Source organism: Protopterus annectens, chromosome 3.part0, assembly GCF_019279795.1.
Source record: "Protopterus annectens isolate FY-2018-M chromosome 3.part0, PAN1.0, whole genome shotgun sequence".
Lineage (NCBI taxonomy): Eukaryota > Metazoa > Chordata > Ceratodontiformes > Protopteridae > Protopterus > Protopterus annectens.
In genome coordinates this window covers 1,983,015,909-1,983,043,525 of record NC_056731.1, presented here as the reverse complement: position 1 = coordinate 1,983,043,525, position 27,617 = coordinate 1,983,015,909, and the positions used below count along the sequence as shown (strand labels likewise).

General features: G+C 36.3%; 1 protein-coding gene across 10 annotated transcripts in view; it reads right to left on the bottom strand.

The window, feature by feature from the left end:
* Positions 1-27,617, bottom strand: part of LOC122797235 (pituitary adenylate cyclase-activating polypeptide type I receptor-like) — a 1,630,218-nt gene that overhangs the window by 1,581,792 nt on the left and 20,809 nt on the right. The window lies entirely within an intron of this gene.

The window sequence follows — 27,617 nt, the reverse complement described above, 5'->3', positions numbered from 1 at the left end:
AATTAGTAGAGTATGAGTTTATTTTTATCTTTTCTAAGTTAATCATAATCTTATGGTGTAGCAATTCTGTATACTTCTTATTGATTTGTGTAAGTTCTTGAACTTGAGTAGCATTACCCTTTTGTATTTCCAGTTTCAATTTATCTGCTTTGTTTTGTAAGTCTAGCATATCTTTATTCCATAACTTCCTTTTATTTATGTACCAGGATAATATCTTCCCATATGTAACTGCTTTTAATGAATCCCAGACATATATTTCTGAAATATCTTCTGTGTAATTTATTTCTAGAAAGTTTTTGATTGTTTCTTCATAAAATTCTTTGAAATCTCTCAATTTTGTGATATAGGAAGGTATCCTAGTAATGGGATTTGAATAAAATGGTGTAAGCTCTATCTCAAAGACTATGGCATTATGATCAGATAAAGGACAATTTATGATTTTGACTTTGTCAATTTTTGTTATTAGGTCATTGGCAACATATATTCTATCAATTCTAGAGTTAGTTTTATATCTATGAGAATAAAATGTGAAGATTAGTGAGTCTGGTTCTGCAAATTCATTTATATCTTTTAAATACAATGTATCTATAAATTTTGATAGTGCTTTAGAGATGGGTTGTTTTCTTCTTTTGGATTTAGAATCTGTATCTTTTTCATTCATTATACAGTTGAAGTCTCCTGCCAATATCAGGCTACCCTTAGTTAAATGAATTATCTCTTCAAAATGCTGTTTAACTGTTTTTAATCCTAGTCCTGGGATCCAATATAGATTTACTAACGATAGATTCTCTTATTTAACTCTATTGAAACTAGACAAAACATACCTGATGTATCTTGATGAGTAGTAATTATTTTAGGTGTTATAGTTGAGTTAAGTAGTATAGCTACTCCTCTTTTTGTTTTGTATTGAGAGTTTATTAGTACTGTGTAATTATTAATATTTAAGTTGTTTATATCTCTATCTAATAAGTGTGTCTCTTGTAAAAAGACTATTTGTGGTTTATGTAAGTTTATGTACTTGAATAGGCTTCTCCTTTTATTACTATTATTTAGACCATTAACATTTATGGATAAACATTTCATTTCCTAGTTTTGAGTTTGTTTTATGTGTGAGTTTATGTAAATATTGTTTATTTTAGTTCCATCTTGGATACAGTATTCAAAAAGTTTTTCTTGTATGATTTTGCATGTTTCTGAGTGACACCAAAGTGATAGAATAAAAAAAAACAAAGAACTTCCAAACTTGTAATTCTTAACCTTAAAAACATTCCTTATTGCTATGAGGTAATATATCTCTTCGTTTGGTTAGTGAATCTAACCAAACAAACTTTCTACCCTCACAAATAATATTTGGATCAGTTTCTCTTATCCTCTTAGTTTTAAATAAAGATAATTGAATAATATATTAAGATAATCTAATCAGCTAAAATATATACATATATTCTTTACTCATCTTATTGTAATTCAATAATACTTACTTCTAAGCAGGTTTCAAAAAGGTACAAATATTTAGATTAAGGTAGTATCATTTCAAAATAATTTATGGTATTAATAAACATCATGTTAAAATCTATAACTGTATATTTCATACATCTGTTGAAAACTATTTACTGACATTACTGTATAATACAGTACCATTGTTGTGCAATTGTTTTAGACTACTCAAGTCCAAAACCAGTGTTTAAATTAATATTTGCAAAGTCATATTGGAATAAAACATGAATAGTTCTGAAACCACATCATATTTCATGTTTAACATAAACTGAAATGCGATACAATGTATAAGTATATTAATATTTCTTTAGTAGACATTAAATATGTTCCTCTGATTGCATTTTTCAGCTTTTCAATGACAATTCCCATGGCTGGAGACAACAAGATCACAATTTAGACAGCTCCCTTATCCAAGAGACCACTCATAATGTTGTTACCTGATTGAGTGTCTTGTTGCCAACACTTCCATCAACCCTCAGAGGGACCCTGCACAATGAAAACTGACACAGTACAGAGGTAAAACTGCAGCATTTGACCACACCCTCAAAGCAAACATCTATGTATATCACACATCAACTCCCACAGCTTAGACTGACACCCAACCAGTGAGTCTATCTGCTGACAACAAGTGCTGGAGATACAATCCTGACCTACTCAACACCAGTAATTCAATCCTATGACTGAACAAAAGTATACCGGAGAACACATCAAAACAATGGAAGCTGCCAAGATTCAAGCCACCATGTACGAAAATATTACAGGCCAAAATTCCCAACCCATTTTGCAGCAAAGAGACAAAACGTATTCAAACCATGGGGTAACACCTTTACTACGTCAAAAAGGTGTCCAAGAAGCTTGTTTTTCCTCCAACATCGGAGGACAGCCACGATGATCCATGCACTGCAAGAGTACCATTTTATCCTGGCAATTGCTTCACGACTGTATATAGAAACATTTAATCCAAATCATTAACTGGCACCACAACAATATTTCTCAGAAAAGCTGTTTTACAGCCAATGACCAGACAGAACGATCATTGAGAGGATACATTTATCAAATGTCAAGTGCCCCAGCCATAATACAAGTGTCTCCTCAAATCAATCCCCAACGAATCTACTGCCCACCAAACTTGCAGACCAATACTGGCATCCTTTCATGCAGTCACATTGAAACACAAAAATACAGGTCCGCTGATCAGGAACAACCAGGCTCTCAACTGCCAGACAACACACCCATCTGCAGAAAGGTCCAAGAATCATAGTTGCATTGTCAAGCATCCTTGTCCACACTAACAGTAACATGATATACCCGCATACACTAGTATTGTGTCATTCTTGATAATGTAAAAGCCAGGCAATATTATAAGAAGGGTGAAGCCACAGCCAGGCAACATAACAAGAAGAGCACAGCCGCAGTCACCATTCAGATGAGCAAACGGAACAGCATGAGCCATCTAAGGATGGATAGCCCGTTGAGTACCTGCCACAATGCATGCCCATAATGCATGGCAACCCAGTAACAAATTAGGGTGTGGGCTAAGCCTCTCCCCCTTCCACTCAAATCAGATCCAACACAATATGTGTGTAGAACACAGATGCTTCGACAAAGCCCAAAGCCACATGGGATATAAACATTGTATAATTGACACACCGGGTCAAATCCACTGTTGTTATGTTACTCATTATAGTTGCCTATACAATCATTGCTTCCACTTTCTCCATCTAGTATACCATACCGCCATCTAAATGTTTGATTTGCCAAATGCACATCCAACCTTCTTGTTGCATCCCACCTGCCCACCCGAGGGCATACCTTGGCAGCAGGACATCAGTAGTATTCTGCAGGAGCACCAGCGTGGGAAATGGCAACCCTCCCCAAAACAAACCTGTCAGTTGCTTGACATTTACTAGTTTCTTTAGAGAATTTGTAAAACAGCAGTGATTTTATTTGCTGATTATTAATTTCTGCTTTTTAAACTCTGCTGTATAAAACATAGTAAGGGATAGCTAAAATGTCTGGAAATCTAAACTGATAGAAAGACAAGCAGATATATGTCCTTATCTATGAAGGTGCTAGAAGACATCAGTAGCCATAAACTGAAAGTGCTTCAAAAATAAATATCTGTGTATATTTATATGAACCTTTTATATTATTTATGTTTCCTTAGAAGGAATTTAGGTTTCTGTATCTTTAAATGTGAACCTAGCTTATTTTCTGACTAGACGTCAATTAGAAAGAGTCAGGGGATGGCGTACACAAGTAAATGCGACAAGCAATAAGTAACTCAAGTTTCTAGTGATGTTTGTGGCTGTTAAATTGTCTCGAGAACCAAGCAGGAAAAGGTATGTGTTTTTTCTTTTTTCTTTTCCCTCCTCTTATTTGGTGACAAACTCATGTAGTGTGCACGCAAGCACTCTAGTTTACGGAGTAGTGTTCACAACTGTCAAACTTTGCATTTTAAATATGCTATGCCTTATTTCTCTACAAAAGAAAAGACAACAGGATATCTAAGCTAGTCACAAGCATCTTTCAACTCCGGATGTCTGGAGCCACAACACACATGACTTATAGCCTCAAAATATCACTTAAAACATATTTTTCACTGGACTATATCAGTATGTGCATATGGGTCAAAGGCAGAACATCTTTTAAGATTATTTAAAGTAGTCTTATGATACATCCTAACCGAAATACTTCATTTCAAAAGCAACACATTTCTGCCCAGCATTAGCGTTTATCCAAACAGGGACACTTTTAACTTATAAAAAGTAATACTATCAGGGATGTAACTAATAATAAGTTATATAGCAGCCATTACTATACCTATTAAGCAATATAACCATATACTGATTAAAGTATTATAAGTTAATGAAGATTTCATAAAAAGAAGAGAAAAATAAAAACAAAACACAAAGAGAGAAAATAAATAAATAAATAAATAAATAAATAAACTATTTGGGAACATTATTATGCATTGATTACTCTGATTAAGAATATGAAAATAATAGATGGATAATAATGAAAAATAGAGTAATGTTTAAATTATGCTTAGTATATTGATGTGATTTGAGATAAATGTATTTACATTTATGCTAATTTTGACATTTAAAATATAATTGAAAACAGTACCTGTTTTGGTGTAACTTGAAGACAGTAAGAACTTTTCTTTTGTTGTTAGTATTATTATTTAGATTTTTACAGAATATAACATATGTAAGATTATTTGTCCTTTAGTTTTTTTTTCTTTTGCTCAACAGTTTTCCAATTATTTACTTCAGCATTTCTCTTCGGTGTACTTATTGTCCAGTCCATAGATTCTTCCTGTGTTAGGATGTTGTTGTTGGTAAGGTATTTTATTGCTGAATCTACTGTTTCAAAGATTTTTATTCCATTTGGTAGAAAAACTTTCAGTCTTGCTGGAAATAAAAGATGGGCTTTCAGTTGCTTTTTCTTCAAGGTTTTTTTTATTGGTAGAAATTCTTTTCTTTTTGAAACCACCTTTGTAGAATAATCATTGTCAAATCTTATTAATGAATCGTTGTATTTGATGAGAGAATTTGCCCAAGCATTTCTTAATATAAGATCTTTATCTTGTGTAGAAAAAAGTCTCACAATTATAGATCTCGGCTTGTTCTTACCCGGAGAAGAAGCATTTCCAGAAGCTGCTAGTGATCTATTCGGCCGTTCTATACCATATGAAAGAGCTTCAGGTATTTTTGTTACATCTGGTATCCAGGTGGTAAGAAAGTTTATCATATTGTCCCCTTCAGATTTTTCTGGTAGACCATATATTCTAATATTATTTCTTCTTGTTCGGTTTTCCATATCATCAAGCTTTTCTAGTAAATATGTATTCTGTCAAGTAAGAATTCAGTTTGTTGTTCTTCTATTTGGACTCTAGTGTCAATGTCACTTAATGACTGTTCAATAAGTGATATCTGTCCTTTCTGCTGTGTAAACATTTCTTGAAGCTGTTCCAGTTGTTGTGAGCACTTTTCTTTAAAAGTATCTATTTTATTGTCCATCTTGTCGATTTTTATTGTAAGTTCCTGTATATTTGTAATGAGAGACTGCAGGTCTTTTTTGAGAGAAGAGTCTTGTGCTGTATTCCTTAGATGACTCATGCTGTAAAGCTAATATTGGTGCTGATTTTCCAGTAATTAATTTGACAGGAATTATTCAAGTTCTGACAATAAAATTTTTCTTATAGATGCTCAGAGTTATTAGAAATAAGTTAGTAATAAAAATTTCTTCAAATTAAATATTATTTTGTAAAATTCCTGTCAGGAATTGTATTGAGGTAAGAGAGCTGAAATGAAGTGCAGCTATCAGTTCAGCATCCTAGCCACCATGTTAACCCTTTTGAACATGCACAAGGGTTCCTGCTCTAACAGTGAAAATAAATTCTTTAGATAGAGTTAAGATATTTTTAAGAACAACTTGAATTCTTATTATGAAAAATGACTGTTTGGGGTATATTGGCAGTGAAGAAAGGTATTATTGCCCGTGTCTAAAATACATGCATGTTGTGTATGTATGCATGTTTGTATCAAAATGCATCTCCCCTGGATACTTTCAATGTGTTATTTGATGCTGGTAGCATACAAATTTATAGGGAAATTGAAAATATACCTTTTGGTGGAATCACAAATGCACATAATAGAAAAAAGTGACACTAATTAGCTTTTAACAAGTGCCAGTCATAAAAGATGTTTACATTAAAAAAAATTTAAAAAATACTGTTCTTATTATATTTATAACTATGAAGTCACTTTGATCTCGAAGATTGAAGTAAATAATGAGATATTTTTAAAAGCTTTAGAAAACTGAATGTGAAAACTTATAAGACTAGCATGCTAGTAATAAACAATGAACAGATTACCCATTTACAAGGCATAGAAAATGTTGCACAAACTTCACAGATATCAAAGTGTCATAGAGGCAACGTGAGTCATCAGTTATTATCTATTACAGTTGTGATAATTACTGGCGTAAGTAAAATTAAAATTGTAAGATGCAAAATCTAGGAAAACCTAACCAGTCCTATAGCAATCATGCTTTATACAACCTGCAATGGTATCACAAGATGCTGGTCATATCAGTCCCAAACAGTTTTACTTCAATCAATTTCATCAGCATTCAAAGTAAATTCAGGGATAGTCTCATACTGTCATACTGGAGCTTTTCCAAAATGATGCAGGTATCCTACTTATGTTAGATATAGAACAACTGTGCTAAATTAAGGAAAGATCTTGCCTTTTATAATCTTGTGACACTGTTTGAAGAGGTAACAGAACCACTTAAAGAGAAACTGCAAGTGCTTGCTGCTTATCTTTAGTTTACTGAGACATTTCATACTAACCCTAAAAAGGAATGAATCATCAACAAAAGCATTGCATGCCAATCAATACATAGCTTTCTAGGGTAAGATACTAGGTATGCAGTAATATAAAACATACCATAGAGAGGTATTACCTGTCCATCTTTATGAGGGTTACAAGTAGTTTTGTATTGTGGCCAGTAGTTTTTGGAATATGCGCAAATAAAGTATCGGAAACATACTTTACATAACTAGACACGTTTATATTACCAAATTGGATATCATAACTACATAAACAAAGGGAAAAAAGTCTCTAAGATGGTCCACAAAAATCACACCTGTTGTCATACTAGTATTGAGCTGTTTAATGTCAGTAAATGAAGCATCAGTAAACTTAACAAATATTACACACTTTATCATCACAAAACAAAGTAATCAAACAAAAAAATCACCCTTAACCACCTAATAAAAATTGTAGGTAGCAAATTAAACCGGGTGTCCCGATGTCTGAAAAGCTTATTCTGTATTTCACCTAACTGCATGGCTAATCAGCCATGTTTGTACTATTTTATACCTCACAGATAAAACAAGTTTTTGAATGCTGAGATGCATTCATATAGATCTCCTGAATCCACTTGAAAAAGATAGAATGCAAAATTATGAAAAGCTTCAACATTTGCCATTATATTGTTTTTTGTAAATAACATGCATATGACCTGGTATACTAAAACATGTATGATTTGATTCCTTTTAAAGGTATGTGGCTGTAACATACTTCTGATGGGGTATACCATGAAACTGTAATATCATATATCACTCTTGTAACTTTTAATGATTTCTTTAAAAAGGCCTTTATGTTGCTCAGGTTATAAACAAAGGGATTGTGTCTAAATCTATTAGAAAGTAACGTTGCCATTATTGTTAGCTCTCATTAGGCCAATCATTGAATATAATTCCCCTTTCGGCATATAGCTGTCCAGACACATCAAAAAAAGATATCGTACTAAAAGGATACCTAAACAACATATCCTTCATGGACCGACTCAAAGTCCTGTCACCATACTCAGTATCCTACAGACTGCTAAGAGGTAAACTGTGTCTGGTATACAAGGCATCCTCTAACCTTTTACTAATGGATTTACTGCACATCAGCAAGTCAAATGGCATCAGAAATACTCGGTCTATGGATCTAAACCACTTCTGCAAAATTAACAGAATGGTTTGGTGGGACAGGTATATTCACAGAAGATACCACTGCTGTGGAGCAGAGTCCTCATTCACATGAAACAAAGTTCATCCCAGTCTATATTCAAATGTTAATTAGAACTATGGATGGGAAACAGAAAATTTACCCTAGGACTGCACCTTGTACTGCAAATGGAGATATGCAACTCCTAAATTTTTTAAGCCGTGCATGGGTCCCATCAAATTATCTATGATATGATTCCATTTATTCTCATTAGGGTAATATATAATTATCGACCATAGGATAGGTAAGCCCAGTCTATAACCAAATGAGATAGGCTATTTTGAGTACCAAAAAAAAACTGGCTAGGCTTAAATTGTTCCATAAGGGTAGCTGGCCTAGTCCTTACCTTTGACCCTATGAACCTGTAGACTGAACAGCAGTTCTACTGATACTGACACCCTGACACAAATTTATCCTGCACTGCATCCTCCTAGGACAATAATCAATAGTACAGACTAAGGATCTGTGTTGGGACAAACCAGGAAAAAGAATGAAAATTGTAGCACTTTATCTATGGCGTTTGACATGACATAAAATAATGATGATGTTTACTACTTTCCAAATTTTTATTTTATTTATTTTTATTTTATTTATTTTATTTTACATTTGTTGGCTGGGATAGTCCGACTGGATATATGTCCATTTTCAGCAGAGGCCCGGGGAGAAAAGCTCCACATACCAAAAAAGAGACAATACATACATCACTGAGTGATAAACTCAGGCAGACATGTTTAGAAAAATATAGATAAAGAATACAGGCAGATATCAATATACACAATGTACAGACTTACATCTGATTGGCAAAGACGTATCAGAAAATGTGAACATAGAATGCAATCAGATCTCATAATTCACAATGCTTAGACATTCAAATGCTATGAGGCATAGATACTTGGCTAAACAGCAGGTTGGGTAGCAAGACATGTATTAGTGAAGTTGTTAGTCAGGTTTAGGACAAGAGCACAGCCAATGAGATGTGAGGTATTTTTTGTGTTCTCTTTTAAATAGGGGTAGTGAGTTTCCTTGGTAACAGTAGTAGGGAGTAGATTCCAGATTTTACCAGTTGAGTTGGCAAATATAGCCTGCAGAGTTGTTGGATTTTTGGGTCAGTATAATTAGTTTATCAGCTGAGTGTAATGGCCTGGGGGCACTATGAGGGGTGAAAATATTTTTGAGGGCAGGGGTGTTATCAGGTTGATGGAGTATTTTATGCACTACTATAAGCTGGTTGAACTGTAGAAGGGTAGGATACTCTAACCATCCAAGTGCTTTGAGGTTCTGGCAATGGTGGGTCCTAAAAGCCATGCCAGTAGCGAATCTGGCTTTATGATTGTAACATCCTGATAATTTGTTGAGATCGGTTTTGGATAGGTTGGTGAGCACAGGGGAGGCATACATAAGGGTAGAGAGGAGGTGTGATCTTGCAATAGCTACCCTAGCTAGGGGGGGGGGTGAGGAAAGGTTTGGCTCTGTACAGGGAGCCAAGTTTTTTGTTGACGGCCTTAATTGTGTGATTGACATGTTTATCAAATTTAAGGTTGTTGTCTATTATTACGCCTAGAAGCTTTGTTTGGTCATCAGGGGAGATAACGGTGTCATTGCTAGATTTGATGTTGAAGGAAGGACGAGGAATTCTACGGTTAGGGGAGAAAAGTAGTAGCTTGGTTTTGTTATGATTTAGAAGCAAGTGGCAATTAGCTAGCCATGCTTCTACCGTGCTGAAAGTCATCTGGGTGAGGGTTAGAAGTTGTGTAGGAGAGGAGGCGGAGCATATTAGCATTGAGTCCTCTGCATATTGGACGCAGGTGGCTCCTGAGATGGTGGTGTGCAGATCATTGATAAAGATAGAGAAAAGAAGGGGACCTAGTATGGACCCTTGTGGGACACCTAGGGTTAGAGGAAGTTGGGATGACAGCTTGCTCTGTCATAAGACAGCCTGCTGTCTATCGTTTAGGTAGGAGTGAAACCATTGTATTGTGTGTTGGTCTAAACCGATGGTTTGTAGGTTATTGAGCAGTAGCTGATGGTTGATCATATCAAAAGCTTTTGCGAGATTTAGGAAGAGTGCATATTACATTGTGTGATCCCACAACAATCAAAAAGCTATATCCTGTAGCATGTCAGTATCTAGGTAGATAACAAATAGGTGTGATGCTATTTCCTCTGATACTTAATCAGAAATGGAAAGAAATAATGTTCCCGATCTCCAAAGTGTCCTTCGGCAAAATGTAAATGAAGAAATGTGAAGTATAAACCTCTGGACACACCACGAGAAGTTCAAGTTCTTTTATTAGATAAAACAAGATAAGCGCTTTCACGTGCTGGATGCGCACGCTTCTTCAGATCTCAATTAACCCACAAAATGTTAATCCTTTTAAAATAATCATCAGCCTATAAAAAAGCTTCCTCAATCAAAGGTCTAATTGATAACCTTAAAATAAAAGAAACATGACATTTCGTTCTTAACTTAACAACATCTTACTATATAATTCATCCTTTCTCAGGTTCAAATTCTTGTTAGCCTGTAAAAGGTTTCATTTATATCTGAAGCGCTACATTATAAAAATATGTACGGCAGCGTGCGTTTCTTCGCATGCTGCAAGCAATAAAAACAAATAAAAACATTTTACAATCTGTCATATATAGAAAAATATGGATAGCTCTCTCATAAGGGAGATACACTTAGGTTCCCTTACACCACTGCTATGATGAAACAGCAAGTAAACCATAGTAATGGGAATAGGCTTAATGTTTCTCAACATAATTCGAGAATAGCTTTATCGGGTATGGCCTCTAAGTCATAACAACAGAGACCTTACTCGGTGATTTTGATTTCATTTAATATTAGTTTATGTGTTCTCTAAAAAACCTCAGAAGTCAATCTCTTCATCATGAACATGAAGTCTCAGACTTCTATGTCCATATAGTTAGACGACGAAAATGAAATTTACTTAAAGTATTATTAATTCATTTATATTTACTGTTGAATGCATCTGATTTTATGTTTTTTAATGTCTTAATAATGGCTAGTGCTATATTTATAGGAATCAATGCTCGCATAAGTTATATTACCATCACATGCTTTGTTTTGAACAGTATATAAAATATGTTCCTAAACAAAAGGTCAAGATCAAATTTATGCCTCTTTTAAGGTTTATTAGTAGTTTTTATATGATACAACATTAAAAATTAATGAAGGTTTTCTATATATGACAGATTGTAAAACGTTTTTATTTGTTTTTATTGTTTGCAGCATGCGAAGAAACGCACGCTGCCGTATATATTTTTATAGAATGTAGCGCTTCAGATATAAATGAAACCTTTTACAGGCTAATAAGAATTTGAACCTGAGAAAGGATGAATTATATAGTAAGATGTTGTTAAGTTAAGAACGAAATGTCATGTTTCTTTTATTTCAAGGTTATCAATTAGACCTTTGATTGAGGAAGCTTTTTTATAGGCTGATGATTATTTTAAAAGGATCAACATTTTGTGGGTTAATTGAGATCTGAAGAAGCGTGCGCATCCAGCACGTGAAAGCGCTTATCTTGTTTTATCTAATAAAAGAACTTGAACTTCTCGTGGTGTGTCCAGAGGTTTATACTTCACACTTAATCAGAAATGTTACTACATAACTGACACAGTATCACATTGTGCTATTATTCACTAAATAGTTGTAAAATGTGTACTCTAGAACTTAGTAATTTCTATAACATATCCAATTTGAAAATGTTATGTTGAATTCAGAGATGTGTGGTTTTCATTTACTCCATATAATAATATGCTCTGACTATAAGAAATTAAATAAAATACCTCCATAGCAGGTCAAATTGCATGCAGTTCTCCTGTGAATAACAAAAAAAATAGTAGCTAAGTAACAGAAGCACTGGCTCATAATTAAAAAATAATAATGAGGCCTACTTGGTCAACCTCTCTTGCTTCAGATATTAAGCTAACAGTGGTTATGTACAGATATTTCTTTTAACCCCTCTTCCAGAAAACAAAAAGAAACAAACAGAGAGAAAAATAGCGAGATATGCTCAGAAAACACATTCAGATACACTAAGGAATGAAGATGCCAATGTCACTTTTCATATGAGTCTGTGCATCATTATGTAGTTGTGCAACTCTAAATCTATGCTTCCTCATTTGTCAGTTTGATCTAAAAGGCTTTTTAGTTGGTGATATTAGATATACGTCCAGCTATACCATATCCACTGTTATACCTCCATGTCAGGCCTCCCAAACTGTTTCATGGATTTTTTTTATAGTGATTAAGCATGAACATCCTTCTGTGAACCCATGCTGTAGAATATCCAAGCTGGTCATTAAACTATCAGAAATAATTTCTCAAAGTACACACTCAAGTACACAGAAGAAACTTATGGGTTAAAAGTTATTAGTGTCATTTTCCTTAAAAACAGACACTACAAGTGTTGTTCCAAATACTAGTAAAACGCTTGTTCTTAAAGACTGCTGAAATAGGTGCTGCATAAGTTGGGAATGTCTTTTTGTAGCTTTTCATTTTATTTGTTGCTTAATCCAGGACCACTCAGAAACCTGGTGAGCATTATACTACTATGAAATGCATAAATCATCAAGGGATGACAAAATGCGCAAATATGCAGGAGGTCATGAACAAGAGTGTGGTACGTTGCAGCTCACCTCTTTGGCATATTAATGTTTCTCTGTATAAAAATGAAGAGCTAAATAAGTATCAGTGCTGCTCTCCTTTTACCTCATCATCTTCTTTCAGTTGTTCCCGTTAGGGATCACCACAGCGGATCATCTGTTTCCATTTCTTCCTGTCCTCTGCATCTTGCTCTGTCATGCCAACCACCTGCATGTCCTCTCTCACCACATACATAAACCTTACCTTAGGCCTTCCTCTTTTTCTTTTACCTGGTAGCTTCATCCTTAGCATCTTTTTCCCAATATACTCAACATCCCTCCTCAGCACATGTCCAAACCAACATAATCTTGCCTCTGGCTTTGTCTCCAAACCCTCCAACCTGGGCTGACCCTCTAATATACTTATTCCTAATCCTGTCCACCTTCATCACACCCAGTGCAAATCTTAACATCTTTAACTCTGCCACATCCAGCTCAAACTCCTGCCTTTTTGTCAATGCCACTGTCTCCAACCCATATAACATAGTTGGTCTCACTACCCTCTTGTAGACCTTCCCTTTCACTCTTACTGGTACTCGTCTGTCACAAATCACTCCTGACACTCTTCTCCACCCACTCCATCCTGCCTGTACTCTCTTCTTCACCTCTCTTCCACACTCACTGTTACTCTGAACTATTGATCCCAAGTATTTAAACTCATCCACTTTCGCTACCTCTACTCCTTGCATCCTCACCATTCCTCTATCCTCCCTCTCATTCACACACATATATTCTGTCTTAGTCCTGCTGACCTTCATTCCTCTTCTCTCTAGAGCATATCTCCACCTCTCCAGGGTCTCCTCCACCTGTTCTCTACTCTCACTACAGATCACAATGTCATCTGCAAACATCATAGTCCACGGGTACTTCTGTCTTATCTCGTATGTCAACCTGTCCATCACCATTGCAAACAAGAAAGGGCTCAGAGCTGATCCTTGATGTAACCCCACCTCCACCTTAAACGCATCTGCATTAAACGCATGCTGCTCTCCTTTTACCTCTGATACTAAAATGCTCATTGAAATAAAGAAGCCATTCTGAAGTATCATGAAGTATTCATTTGCCAAATGTTTTTGCAGCTCCACAATGCATTCAGCCTGTAAATCTTCACCAAAATGTGTACTAAGAACAAAGAGTCAGATAAATATTTAAGAAAGAAACGATATTTAATTTAATACATAAAGTCAAAGCATTCTTGGAGAGGTTTACTGCAGCCCTTGTCAAAGGTATTTATGTTATTTATAGCAGAAAAAGAAATAAGTTGAGTGGTACATGGGTAGCAATTGTTTAATGGTTCAGTAGTTCTGATATTACTTAGTAAAATTAATGAAGGGATTTGTGTCTCTAAAATGTTTTGTGGATGTTTGTGAATGCTTACAGAATATATGATACATGTGCCATTCTTAGTCCAGCACAAAAAGAAAAAATTGGTGAAAGAATATAATGAATCACATCTGCTAATTTATCACTAGTTATGCTGAATCTCCTGCCCCTGTGAAACATCAAACATCTCATTTGTAAGGTTACATTTTCAGCTATGTTTACAAACAGTATGTCAGCCACCAACATTTCATTTATGCATACTAGAACAAGTAGATGCATATCTCTTTACACTCACTAGGTAGGAAGGTAGTGGCAATTATATTGCAACACAACTCACAACTAACATGGTCAACAATGTTAAGAAATATACAGATGATTCAGCATATTTGAAATACCTATAAACAACATTAAACAGTCATCCATTTTTAAGGGTGTCCTAAATAAAACAATGGATGCAAGAAATTACTAATCTCTGACTTGTAACTTTTCAGTAAAGAAGTACAGACAATGACAGAAACTGACTTTTACTTTCATGCCATTATTTCATCAAAATAATTTAAAACAATCTCTGACAATAATCAGTGATACATTTTATACAGAAACGAATCTGTTTTGTGTTTTACTATGATCAACATGGATAATAAATCATATTTTTATATTATTCAGTGATGCAGTCTTATAAAGAATTGCTAATAAATCTGATTAATCAATGACAAATTGTTCTTAACTTTTCCATGATTGTACTATCACACCAAAAATAAATACCACTATAATCCAATGTATATATTTTCATAGTTTTCTCCAAAGATTGTTTAATGTCAAAACTAAAAATGAAAACATCTTACGATATCAGTGTGAAAAACTTACACACAAAATAAAAACTAACACACCAGTAGAAAGGCACACTCCTTATCAATTCTTTGTGCTTTTATCTTTTAATAACAAAGTCTCTACTGGGTTTTGTGCTGAAGTCTATGATATTGCCTAACATCACCAGTAAAAAAATGTCTTTACTGAATATTTGGCATAATGGTTAAGTCGTTTCCCTCACAGATTCTGTTTGATTCTCACCTTTGAAAATAAAGATTGGCTAGGCTGAAAATAACCAGCAAGGGAATCTAGCTGTGAAAACTATGAAAAGGTGCTTTTTTTATAATACACATTTCCAAAACTGTCAACATGAAATGAAAAGGAGACAACAAGCTGCTTCCATCCACAGACAAATCATACCAACACATTCCCTGCTTCATAGAATAAAATACCTTATGAGCTAAGAACTCTAAATAACATCATACGGTTTAGAAAATAGCCTAAGGCCCACTTGACAAAGGACACAATGTGCAATTGCTATAGGAATACAGGTTAAGATACCAAGCATCCATTACCTTTACAATTATAATACTATTTCAGACTCCTCTGTGTTGCACAAAGCAGACTTTACAGCAAGTAGCTGGAATCATTATATTAATGTAAATATGTACCTATGCATATATCAAACATGTTCCTTTCTGAAGTAGTCACAATCTTATTCAGTGACTAATTAGTTTAGTATGAGTGTTGTACTATACAAGAACTGGTATATTTCTAAGGTGAATTTTAAAATACTAGATGTTCTTCATATTGACACCTGCTGCAGTAGCCTTAGCTATATGGGCTATATACAGCACACAGCTTCCAAAGCTTTAGGGTACCTTTAATGCACCCAAACTGTCAAGCAGTTTGAGCTGAGCTGAATAAAATACAAGTTTGGGAGTGAAGCCTTTCAGAGTTTTCCTGTCAGCAAAGAGAGGAAGGATGAGCCTGGAAAGGACAAGACTGGGAATAAAAAAAAAAAAAAAAACAAATGTCCACACTCTGGCATAAAAAAAATCAAGTGGATGGAGGGAGGGAGCGGCTACTACAGCAGTGATCATTCCAACATCTACAGTTATAGTAAGTTTAACTTACTTAACTGTACTATGTTCTTTATATTAATTACTGCTGCAGTAGCCTTAGCTATATGGGTTGATTACTCTAGCTAACTATATTTGGGAGGTGTAAGGAGATGGGTCTGGGAGCCCCTGGAGAATAGTCCTAGCAAATCATGATCTAGGAAGGAATCCAGATTATATTGCTTTGTAAAAGTGTGTACAAAGGACCCAGTAGCAGCTTCTTCAATACTTCTAGCAACTTCTAACAAGTTCTCTGTTGCAGTGGACTTGGTTTTCTCCACCCCTGGTCTTTGAGTATTTTGGAGACTGTTTAAAAGTTCTACTTTTACCACTTTACACTCTTTCCCGGTTTACTGGTTCACCTTTGAGTGTTTTGAAGACTGGTTCTCCCTCTTTTGTGGTACTGTGGTTTACTTTTACCTCTGTTCAATATGGAGTCATGTGGAGCAGCAGAGAACTTGTTTAACAACCCCACTTTGGGGGCTACTAACTGTGACCTACTTTGTGTTTTTTCAGCATTAAAGGACTTGTTTTTCTCCACCCCTTGGTCTGCTGCTGGTTTGTACGGTCTCAGGTGTGATTTTTGGTATTTAAAGTTCTACTCTACTTTCGTCCACTGAATCTACTAACACACTCTACAGAGTAAATCCCTGCAATAAAAGCTGCACATTTTCATGAGTTTTTATTGATTATATTTACCTGCTAAACTACTGATCAACAATATACAAAATATGTCAAAGAATCCTTACATCGCTATTCACTTGAAAAAATCTGTATCTTTCTCTGCAGTATCTTATGCATAATTTAATACACTGCATAACAATTTGTACTATTGTCAATCAACTGAAATGCCCAGTACCAAGGACAGTCATTTACTGTTAAATACTTTGTCCTTGTATGTGTCCTGGGTCGTAACTGAAAAAAGTCCTTGAACCAATCCTCTTATCCAGTTTAAATACAAAATAAAAATAAGAAATGAAATAAAATAAACCTGGACACTTTCTTTGCAAAATGTCACCACTGTATTTTAATTAATATCCAAGTTATAATTCATAAAACATTTTTACAACTTTGTAATATATTATTGTATTACAAATTGTCTTTGCTTTATGAGGAGGACTATGAAAATAAAATATTGAATCTGCTTTAATTCCCAGTCATAAAAAAAGTAATTTTTAATAGCATCTACAACTACTATAAAAGAAGGTGATCTAAATCTGGGTGATTTCTACCTCTAATGTAGGAAATAAATAATTGTACAGCCTCAAAATGCATGATCAGAGCTCTTAAAATGTGGAATATATCTAAACATGCAATAGAATCAAAGGCATTTGCAAAAAAATATATAAAAAGTGACATTGTAATCAATAATATTCATTTTGTTATATAGATTTTACAAACAGTACCATTAATAAATTATCAGTCTCATCCCCTTCTTATAACGATGTACCATATAAGCAACAGTGTTCTAAATAAACTCTTATATGATTAAATAACTTCTGAAATTTCTCTGACAAAGGCTTGAATAAATTCCATCTGTAATAATTTTAATACCTATCAAATATTTCATTTTAATATAGAATAAGTAGAATGGAACTCTGTGAATTGTGTATTATTTGTTTTGGCATAATGACAGATATAACATGTTGAAATGGGCAATTTAAAACTCTTAACCTGTTTTTTTTTATCAATTTCCTGTCTAACTATTTCTTTACTCCTCGGGGTTAAGCATTATTATTACTGATGGTCTTAAAAACAGAAATCAAGTGTATTACACCATATTAAGTGAAATCAATGAGAAGTGCATTAAAATGTGTATCAAATTCTAATGCAGGAAAACAAATATGTAACTGAATCAATAAAAAGCTCATTATAGTGTGTATTAAATTCAAAACCCCATTTCCAAAGTTGCACTCTTCTGTTTTCATAAATTTCCAGCAAGCAGAAACAAAATTTTACCCACCTGCAACTTCTTTCAAAAACTTGCAGATCTGTGAAATATTTCCTTACATTTTTTAAACACTGACCATGACAATAATGACTTTATCATCATTTGATATATTCAGGCACAATAATTATGACATTTGCTAAAATTCTTACAGCCTTCTGGACCTCTTGCATTAATGTGTACTTTGAATAAAACATATCGCTCTAACTGTTTTCACCTCATTATCCTTCCAGAAAGCATTTGTTTATACCTCTTTGCAGTTTAAGTAAAGGAACAATCAAATCCATTGCTTTTATAATATCAACCGCAAATAATTAGTATTACATACACAGCTCCATCCAGCGTAACAGCCAACAGCAACAAAAAGTCAGATCACTGCTAAACCTGCTTTTGGATATTTCAGCAGTGATCTGACTTTTTGTTGCTGTTGGCTGTTACGCTGGATGGAACTATGTATATAATTCTATTTATTTGTTGTTCCAGTGTTTCATTTATACAAGTGGCTATTTGGACTTTGTGTGTATACACAAATAATTAGTGTTTAATAGCTATACACTGCGATTCATAATAAATAAGCAAATAAACAGGTACATGCATGCATAAATAAATAAATATGAATCTAAATTAATAAACATTTAAAACCTATCCACTGTGATAGTAGCTCTTCATAGTCCTGAATTACATTCCCTGTTCATCTAGTCCCAAACTTAAGTAAGTCATCACTTTTTATATTAAATGATATAAAACACTTTCAGACATATGACTCATCACAAGATAATATTCATTTCCTTAGCAGTGGTCATCCAGAAGAATCAAATGTAGTTGAGTTACTAACAAGTCTAGATACTTGTTCTAGTAAAATTGGATCAGGGATCAACCACAGTCAGTTGAAAATGTCCAGCATTACTGTTTTCATGTTATAATGCATTGATTAGATATTAGACAAGAAGTTTAAGTCTAACTCTAAAGTATGGACTGCAAAATATGGGTAAGACTAAGGAAAAGTTTAATTTCCTTAACATTTTTTTTCATTTACCACATTAAATCTATTTACCAAATGAAACACGACTACCAAGTTATTTGACATTTGAATTCAACAACCCATATGCCCAATTACTCCTTTCCATCCAAAAAGAATTAATGTAAAACCAATATGTATTTTAAGATATGAACTACTCTTTTAAGAGTAATGGCATGGTTAAAGCCCAGAATTTGCTTCCATGTGAATTACTTAACAATACAAATGTGTTTATTCAAACTTTGCACACATTAATATATTAAAAGTGCAACTGTAATGATTACAAAACAAATTAAAATAGTATTAAGCATATTTATTTAACAAATTTCACTTCCAACTGACATTAATTTGGATGAATGGCTATTATTCTAGTTGTGGGCAAACTCTGACAGCACATGCTTTCACAACAAGACCTTTTACATATGGTATGTCTCAACTGTGAACTCCAGAAATAATTTACATTGTGAAAGCATCGTAAATTAATAGAAGTTCATTCCTTATAGATAATTAATCTGTCAATGATAAAAATGATCCTAGCCAACATGTCATAAAAACATTGTTGCAACTCATACAAAACAGTTAAATTGAAGTCTTCCCACATTAAAACTTCTAAAGAGTTCCCAGAGTTAGTATTTCATAGCACTTGTGAGATCTTTCTCTAGTGGCAAGGATTGTCTTACATTCAGTATTGTAGATTCACTCTAACTGGCAATTCATTCGACACATCTCTGATACAATAAAGCTGAACACAGATAAAAGCTTGTAAAATGAAACACATTGAAGCATCTCAGAGGGTGCCGTTAAATAAACTGAACTATCTCACTTTACAAATAAGTATGTATTCACATAAACATTAATTCATAGAACTTAACTGTGTTCTAGTATGTGCATATATGTGTTTATTGGGGAATGTACCTATTCCTTAAGCTCCAGACCTAAACAGCACTCACAAAGCATAGTAAATGTGCAAAAGTTTAATAGACAAAGCTACCCTGTGATGAATGTAAACCAAACCATGACTTCTTTAAATAAACTAAATACTCCTGCAAGTCTAACAGCATACCCATTGGACTCTACTTTTCCAACAGACATGAACTGAATGTATTGCATCTCTGGATCTGATAAAGTTTCCTTCTGTATGAAACAAAGGCTTATCATTTTTTTATGATTAAATAGTGATTTGTATTGCCAAGGTCGATGTGGATTTGTTCAGCTATAACATTGTGGAAATACAAAGTGTTTTTTTTTCAATCTGTTTCTAAACAGGAGTGACTGAATCAAACTACTTTCTTTTCCTGGAAGCAGCTGGACTCTTCCATTTTGTGAACAGGTGTTTTTTGGTTAAAGATAAAAGTAAGCAAAGTTGCATGGTACTTGTGTTTTGTTTAAGCTCAGACATGAAAGAAAACATGTAAAATTGTGCACAGTTGTATTTGTTACTGTGAATATGTATTGCAGCTTAAAAAAACTATCCTTTCTTCACAAATGTGTACTGTTGTAAGGTTAATGGTTGGTGGACAAGATAAACTAAGTTAATTTCCTTGTTTGGATTCTGCCTTAACAAATGTTACCTGTCTCCAACATATCATATGGGCAAGCATCTTACAGAATTTTAATTGAAGAAAAATACACACACAAAAAGTCTTGTTCTGTGTGTATATAAACACTAACAGCAAGGCTACGGTTAAACTATTCCAGGTGCCAGAAAGTCTGCTCTTCAAATTTTCCCTTAGAACTAGCTGGTTTCTCGGTAGTAGCACTAAAATCTGAACCCCTGTGACTAGCACTTGCTCTAGAACCTGCTGGAAAGCACCAGGAAGCCTTAAACTGATACAAGCACTCAACTCTCCTTGTTAATAAGGAGAAATTAATCATAGGCACTAAACAGCCTAAAATTGCAAAGTACCTTGCAAAGGTAAGGGAACACAGCTCTTGTACTTTACAAAAAAGTGCCTAAACGGGCATGTCCAAGGGTCAGCTTCCGGTGATTTCTCCTGTCCACCTGGTGAATCTGGGCATACTGGGGCAATGCAGCAACTGCCTCATGTACACAGACAACCCTCTCCTCTTACCACCCAACACTACAACCTGTGAGAGAACACCTGCACTGTACCTCAGACAACACATAGCCCTTCAAAACCCACACCGTCAACAGCCACATATAGCAACACTAAACCACATTAACCTGCCCAAGCAACAAGGACCTCCAAAGCTGAAATGCAAACAAACACCAGTCACAACCAAAGTGACATAGCTCACAACACCAGTGTGCCACCCAACAACAGCCCCTTAGGCAAGACAATGTACCCAACACTTTAGTCATAGGTGACTCTACAGCCAGGCACACTGATGTCCCACTCACCAGGCTGAGCAAGGAGAAAATTACAGTCAGCTGCCTGTTGGGTGCCAGGATCCACCACATAACGCATGCACTCAAGTCACTCCACAGCAAGTACAAATATGACTCTGTCATTGTCCATGTTGGAGTGAATGACTTGAGACGTACCTCCCTGGACTACATGAAAAGAGACATGGAAGAGCTATCGGATCATGTGGCTCAGGTAGGTATGACCCTAGCCCTGAGTAGTATCCTGCCTTCTCCCAGAATGATACCACAGTATAAGGACAAAATGACTGACTTCAACAACTGGCTTAGCTTCTGGTTTCATTCAAAGGGGATCCAGTATCTATCTGCCTGGGATGACATGATCAACAAACCATGATGCTTTGCCAGAGATGGTCTGCACCTTTCACCCCTGGGATTCAGGTTACTGGCTAAAGCTCTTACCACCCCTATAGTGCCTTATTTAGGTAAGGTTCAAAGGCAAAACCACCACCATAACAGATACACGCATGCAAAATCTGAAGGTAATGCTACTCAATGCTAGAAGTCTAAACCTCAAAATACAGTCTCTCGAGGCATTCCTAAAAATGGAGAACATCGATATCTGTGCAGTAACAGAGACCTGGTTCAAGACTCCAGAGAGCACCCCTGCACTACCAGGCTACAACTCTTACCACACTTTTCGGCCACCGATCCAAGACCAAAAAACTAAAGGTGGAGGAGTGTCCATATTCACCAAGGATATTCACAACACCAGGTTAGTTGCCCAACACAATGCATCTGAAATTCTCCAGGTGCAACTAAAACTAGGTAAGACGGCAATCCAAACTGTAGCTTGCTACAGATCCCCCACCATGCCCAAGATTCTCACTACACCTTTCTAAACATACTGGAAAATATTAAGATACAACCAAACACCCTAATACTGAGTGATTTCAACTACCCTGCCATTAACTGGGAAAACTACTCAGGTACCAACACCTTTTCCCAACAGTTCTTGGAATTCATAAATTCCAATGCCTTGGATCAACTAATCCATTGTTCCACCAGGGGCTCCAATATCCTAGACCTGGTCATTGCCAACATGGAAGATAGATGCTCCACACCAATTACCCCCTCATTGGTCAGGTCTGACCATAAGCAAATCACCCTTGACATCCACATCCCATCCCACCTCCCAGTAAGGAAACCTCTGTAAAAAACTTCTCCAAAGCCAACTTCATGCTACTTAAGTCAGAAGTGACAAACTTCATGGCACCCATACAGACGGGAGCTGAAAGTTCAACTGCTGAATCCTACATTAAGGCACTGTACAAGCACATCCACTCGTGCATGAGTTGTGCCATCCCAAATAGAACCAAGACGCTCTTCTCTAAAAAAAGGAAGCTGATCTGGTGGTCCCCTGCCATAAACAAATTATACAACAGAAGGAAGAAGCTGTTGCAGAAAAGAGGAAAATTCCAGGATGCAAAAAACTCCCTTACCAGCCTCAGTAAGAAGCTGAGATCCCTCATAAAATCCTCCAAAGCTAGTTATAAAAATAATATTGCCAAAGATGCCAAAGACAACCACAAGGCATTCTATAGTTATGCCAAAAATCAAAATGGCAATGCTCAGATCTGCTCTGAGCTACAACAGGATGACATTATATATACTGATCCCAAGGATATTGCCAATATCCTGGCAGACTGATTTAGTGCCAACTTTACTTCCCTCTCACCCCCTAAAGGGCCCATCTCAATACCAAAAGATTGCCAAATTCTGGTAATCACAGCCACACAGGTAGAAACCACACTCTCCAAAGCTAAGAATACAGCATCCATGGGACCAGATGACACTCCAGGCTGTGTACTACATCAAATACAAAATGAACTGGCACCTCACCTAAGTGTCATGTTTAATCATAGCCTCACCTCAGGCTTCATGCCCACTGAGTGATGCACAGCTACAGTTATTCCACTCCACAAGGAGGGATCCACCTTGGATCCCGGGAACTACCATCCCATCAGTCTGACGAGCCTGATCTGCAAGGGCATGGCACACATTATCATAGAACTTATAAACAAAGACATTGGCAAACTTCAAACACTGTACCCCACCCAGTTTGGGTTTGTGAAGGACCGATCTTGTCTCCTGAACCTGATTGACTTCTTTGAATCAGTCTCCAGAGCTGTGGACAAAGGTAAGGTGGTCCACATATCCTATCTGGACCTTGCCAAGGCCTTTGACACCATCCCCCACTCTGCAAGCATAGATAAAGTTACTAAGCTGGGCATTAATCCCTACGTCACTCGATGGGTTGCCAACTGGCTTACTGACAGAACCCAGACTGTAAAAGTAGCCGACTGCAAATCCAGCTCCAGACAAATGACAAGTGGAGTACCTCAGGGTTCAGTCCTGGGACCACTCTTGTTTGGCATCTACTTCTCTGAAGTACAGGCAAACACTAAGGGACTCTGGCTAACAAAGTTTGCAGATGACTGCAAACTGGGAGCCATTATTGAATCCCCAAATGATGTGGATATTCTACAAAAGGGCCTTACAGAAACAGATGCTTGGTGCCAGAGCCATGGGCTCAAGCTTAATGCCAAGAAATGTATAGTTATCCCCTTTGGGAAAAAGCATGTACCCATGAGTTACCACATAGGTGGCAGTACAATAAACACCGAATGTGTGATGAGAGACTTAGGGACACAGGTGGACAGTGGTCTCACCTTCAATAACCACATCACCACAACAGTCATGAAATCTTTCTATGTGGCACACCTCATCACTAAGGGATTTTCATCCAGAAAAAAGGAGGTCATTGTCCCACTGTACTCATCCCTTATTAGACCCATTATAGAGTGCAACGCCCCATTTGGTATGTACCTCACAAGACATCTGCAACAGCTGGAAAGGCCACAGAAATACCTCACTAAAAGAATCACAGCCTAAAGCAGATGCCCTATGCTGACCATCTAAAAAAACTCCAGCTATACTCTGTGGCATATCGTCTACTCAGAGACGATTTCTGCTTAACATACAAGGCCATGTCAAACCCTGAGCTGTTGGACATGTTCCACTTAAAGAAATACAAATTCCTCAGAACCACACACTCCAGGGATCTAAACTTTGTCATCATAATGAACAAAACATGGTGGAGTGATATGTTCCTGACCCAGAAACACCCCATACTCTGGAATAGACTGCCCATACATGTCAAGCAGAGTGCCTCCTTGGCCCTCTTCAAAAGGAACCTTGACAATTGGATGGGAGATAGGAAATTCACCCTGGGGATCACGTCAGTCACTCTGCTAAACAGGGGTCTAGGGAAGTAAATATTGTGGGAAGAAATATCTGGGGAATTGTTTGGCTAGGCTTGTATAGGCCCTAGGGCCGATAGCCTTGTACCAACCTATGAACAGGCTATTAACTGGTGGTGTTACAGTAATCTAGTTGCTGAATCGGTCACATGGAACATGTATATGTGACTGGGATCAAATTATGGTCAACTGTTTGTAAGGACTCTCAGAAGCTGTTCTAATTCTGAATGCCAGATAGTAAGGACACTGTTTATCTCTTTAACATATGCAATTAGGGACTAATTAGATGATAGCTGCCTTTTCTGAAATTATCTATCTATTTGAATGTTTATTTGTACTTTCTATATAAGTTGGTTGATAGCATTAAGTCTAAATCTAAGGCAATGTTGTGGAAAATTGCATGGCTTCCAGAAAAACTGGAATATGGGGAAAATTACAAAGAGACAGTTATAGCAAACTCTTAGATCTAATTTTGCAAAACTTAAGGAAGAAAACCAAAAATGCTTCTGATCCTCAGTGACAGGAACAGTGTACACTGGGACAATAGAGTACTCAACAAAGTGTAATCTTCTCTAGAGGGGCTTGAGGGAAAACTGTTTCTGTAGCTGGAAGTCCAAAGGGTCACCACAGGGCACTTCTTGCTGTAGCCTATGATATTCCTTTTTGATGCCATTTAGGCATAAAGCATACAAAACAGAGGTTTATGCATTTTTTTTTAATTTGCCAGACATTGCAAGAGTACTGCATAATAGGTGAGCAATGCCAAAAGGATGGTAAGGCAGGAAATAAGGCCAAAACTGTTATAACACCCTGCTCATTATTAGAGAATGATTTCAGGAGTTAACCATGGACATTATGCAGCCTCTTGGTATCCTAGTTACTATAGGTAAGAGGTAATATCTCACTAGTGGTAGACTACACTGCTAAGTATCCTGAAGCAGTGGCTTTGTCCTCTAAGCAGAAAGGATGGCAAATACGTTGGTAGATATTTTCAGTAGAGTGGGTTCTTCTAGGGAGATACTAACAGACAGAGGGGATAACTTTATGTCAGACCTGCTGGCATGCTTGTGCAAGTGCTACAGGCTAAAGAATTAAGACTCTCCCTTGCCATCTGCCAAGAAATGGTTTAATGATGGAGCTCTGGCTGTTTCTTTAAGGATAAGTTAGCCTTTCCAGCTGTGGATGAGCCAGGCAGAGAGGAGGGAAAGGGCATATCCTGTTTACCATTCCCAGTGAGAGGGGTAGGTGGTATGACTCTGGATGAGCCAGGCAGAGAGGAGGGAAAGGGCATATCCTGTTTACCATTCCCAGTGGGAGGGGTAGGTGGTATGACTGTGGATGAGCCAGGCAGAGAGGAGGGAAAGGGCATATCCTGTTTACCATTCCCAGTGGGAGGGGTAGGTAGTATGACTGTGTATGAGCCAGGCAGAGAGCAGGGAAAGGGCATATCCTGTTTACCATTCCCAATGGGAGGGGTAGGTGGTATGACTTCTGCAGTGGAGATCTGGTAAACAAACACTCATGCTTGAAGAAGAGAGGACAGGAGTGCATGCTAGTAACAAACCTTGCAAAACTGAGGTACAGACAGCAGATTCAGCCCAGTGCATATCACAATCCATTGTGAATCCAAGCATGTATAACAGACAGAAGATTTAGGAATAAAACAAACCACCTCTGATGGCTGCCTAAATGGTGCCCCATCCCAGCTGAACCATGGCCTGAAAATAAGGAAGAAACAGGCTAATTGGCTGAGAGGGGGATTGACAATTGGGATGCAATGGGGTTAAAAGTCAAAAAATGAAAAAAGAAAAGGCTGTGTGGAATTGTTCAGCTCTACCCTCAAAATAATGCTAAGAAAATGTACAGACCAGTTCTAGCTGGAGCAAAAAAGTGCCTGCTCTATCTTCAGTCTGTGGATAGAAACATGTCCCTTGTTCCCCATTTGCGTTACAATGCAGTCACACAATGACAGGTTCCCTTGATTCAATCCATGATGAATGGGAGGATTAGTGTGATTCCAACAAGATTCTGTTGTAGATTCTTCCTTTAACTTCAGAACTAAACTTGGGCAGATCAAGTGGTTGGTGCACATGCCATGCACAGCACAGCAAGAGTGGAAAACCTAGTATGAGCAGGCAGTTAAAAGAACAAATATAAGCACATTACTTGACCACAAAATTTAAAGATGCTGCCATATGGCATCATTTGTATAAAGACTATATTACAAGAACAGAAGACTCCACAGTGACCATAAAGAATTTAATCCACTAAAAGATGGGTGGGGGTGGCAGTGATGTTATGGCTCATGATGCTTCTGTTTTTGATGAAAATGAAGAATTTTTTTCTTGCAATTCAGAATTAGATAATAATGAATGCATAGAATTTGATACTAGCATGATAAAAACAGTTAGTACTTTTATGCCATTACAAAGCAATGAGAATATTAGATATTTTCAAAAGGCATTAACGCACAATGTTGAAGCAGAATTTGAAAAATTTCAACGTCACAAAAGAGGAATGGACTATAATCTGTCTAAAACAGAATGGGAATGTTTGAATAATCTCAGCAAAGATAAAAATATAGTATTTAAACCTTCTGACAAAGGAGGGAAATTGGTAATTTTAAATGTGGCCCAGTATTTAGATATGTGCTATGCACATTTAATGGATGAAGAGGTTTATGAAGAAGTGGGACTAAATGCTTATTTAGAAGCCCAGAAAAAGTATGAGTATGTTATTGACAAGGGTTATAGATTACAGTATTTCTCGTATAAAGACATAAAAGACAAGTTTAATATAAATACTCCTAGAATGCCATGCTTTTACTGTATACCCAAAATGCATAAAAATAAATTTCCTCCACCAGGACGTCCGATAGTTTCAGCCACAAATGGTTTTTTGGAAAATATTTCAAAATTTCTGCATAATTATCTATTGCCAGTGGTGTATAATTTACCTTCTTACATCAAGGATGTGTTTGATTTGATTTCAAAAATAAAGGACATTAACTGGCA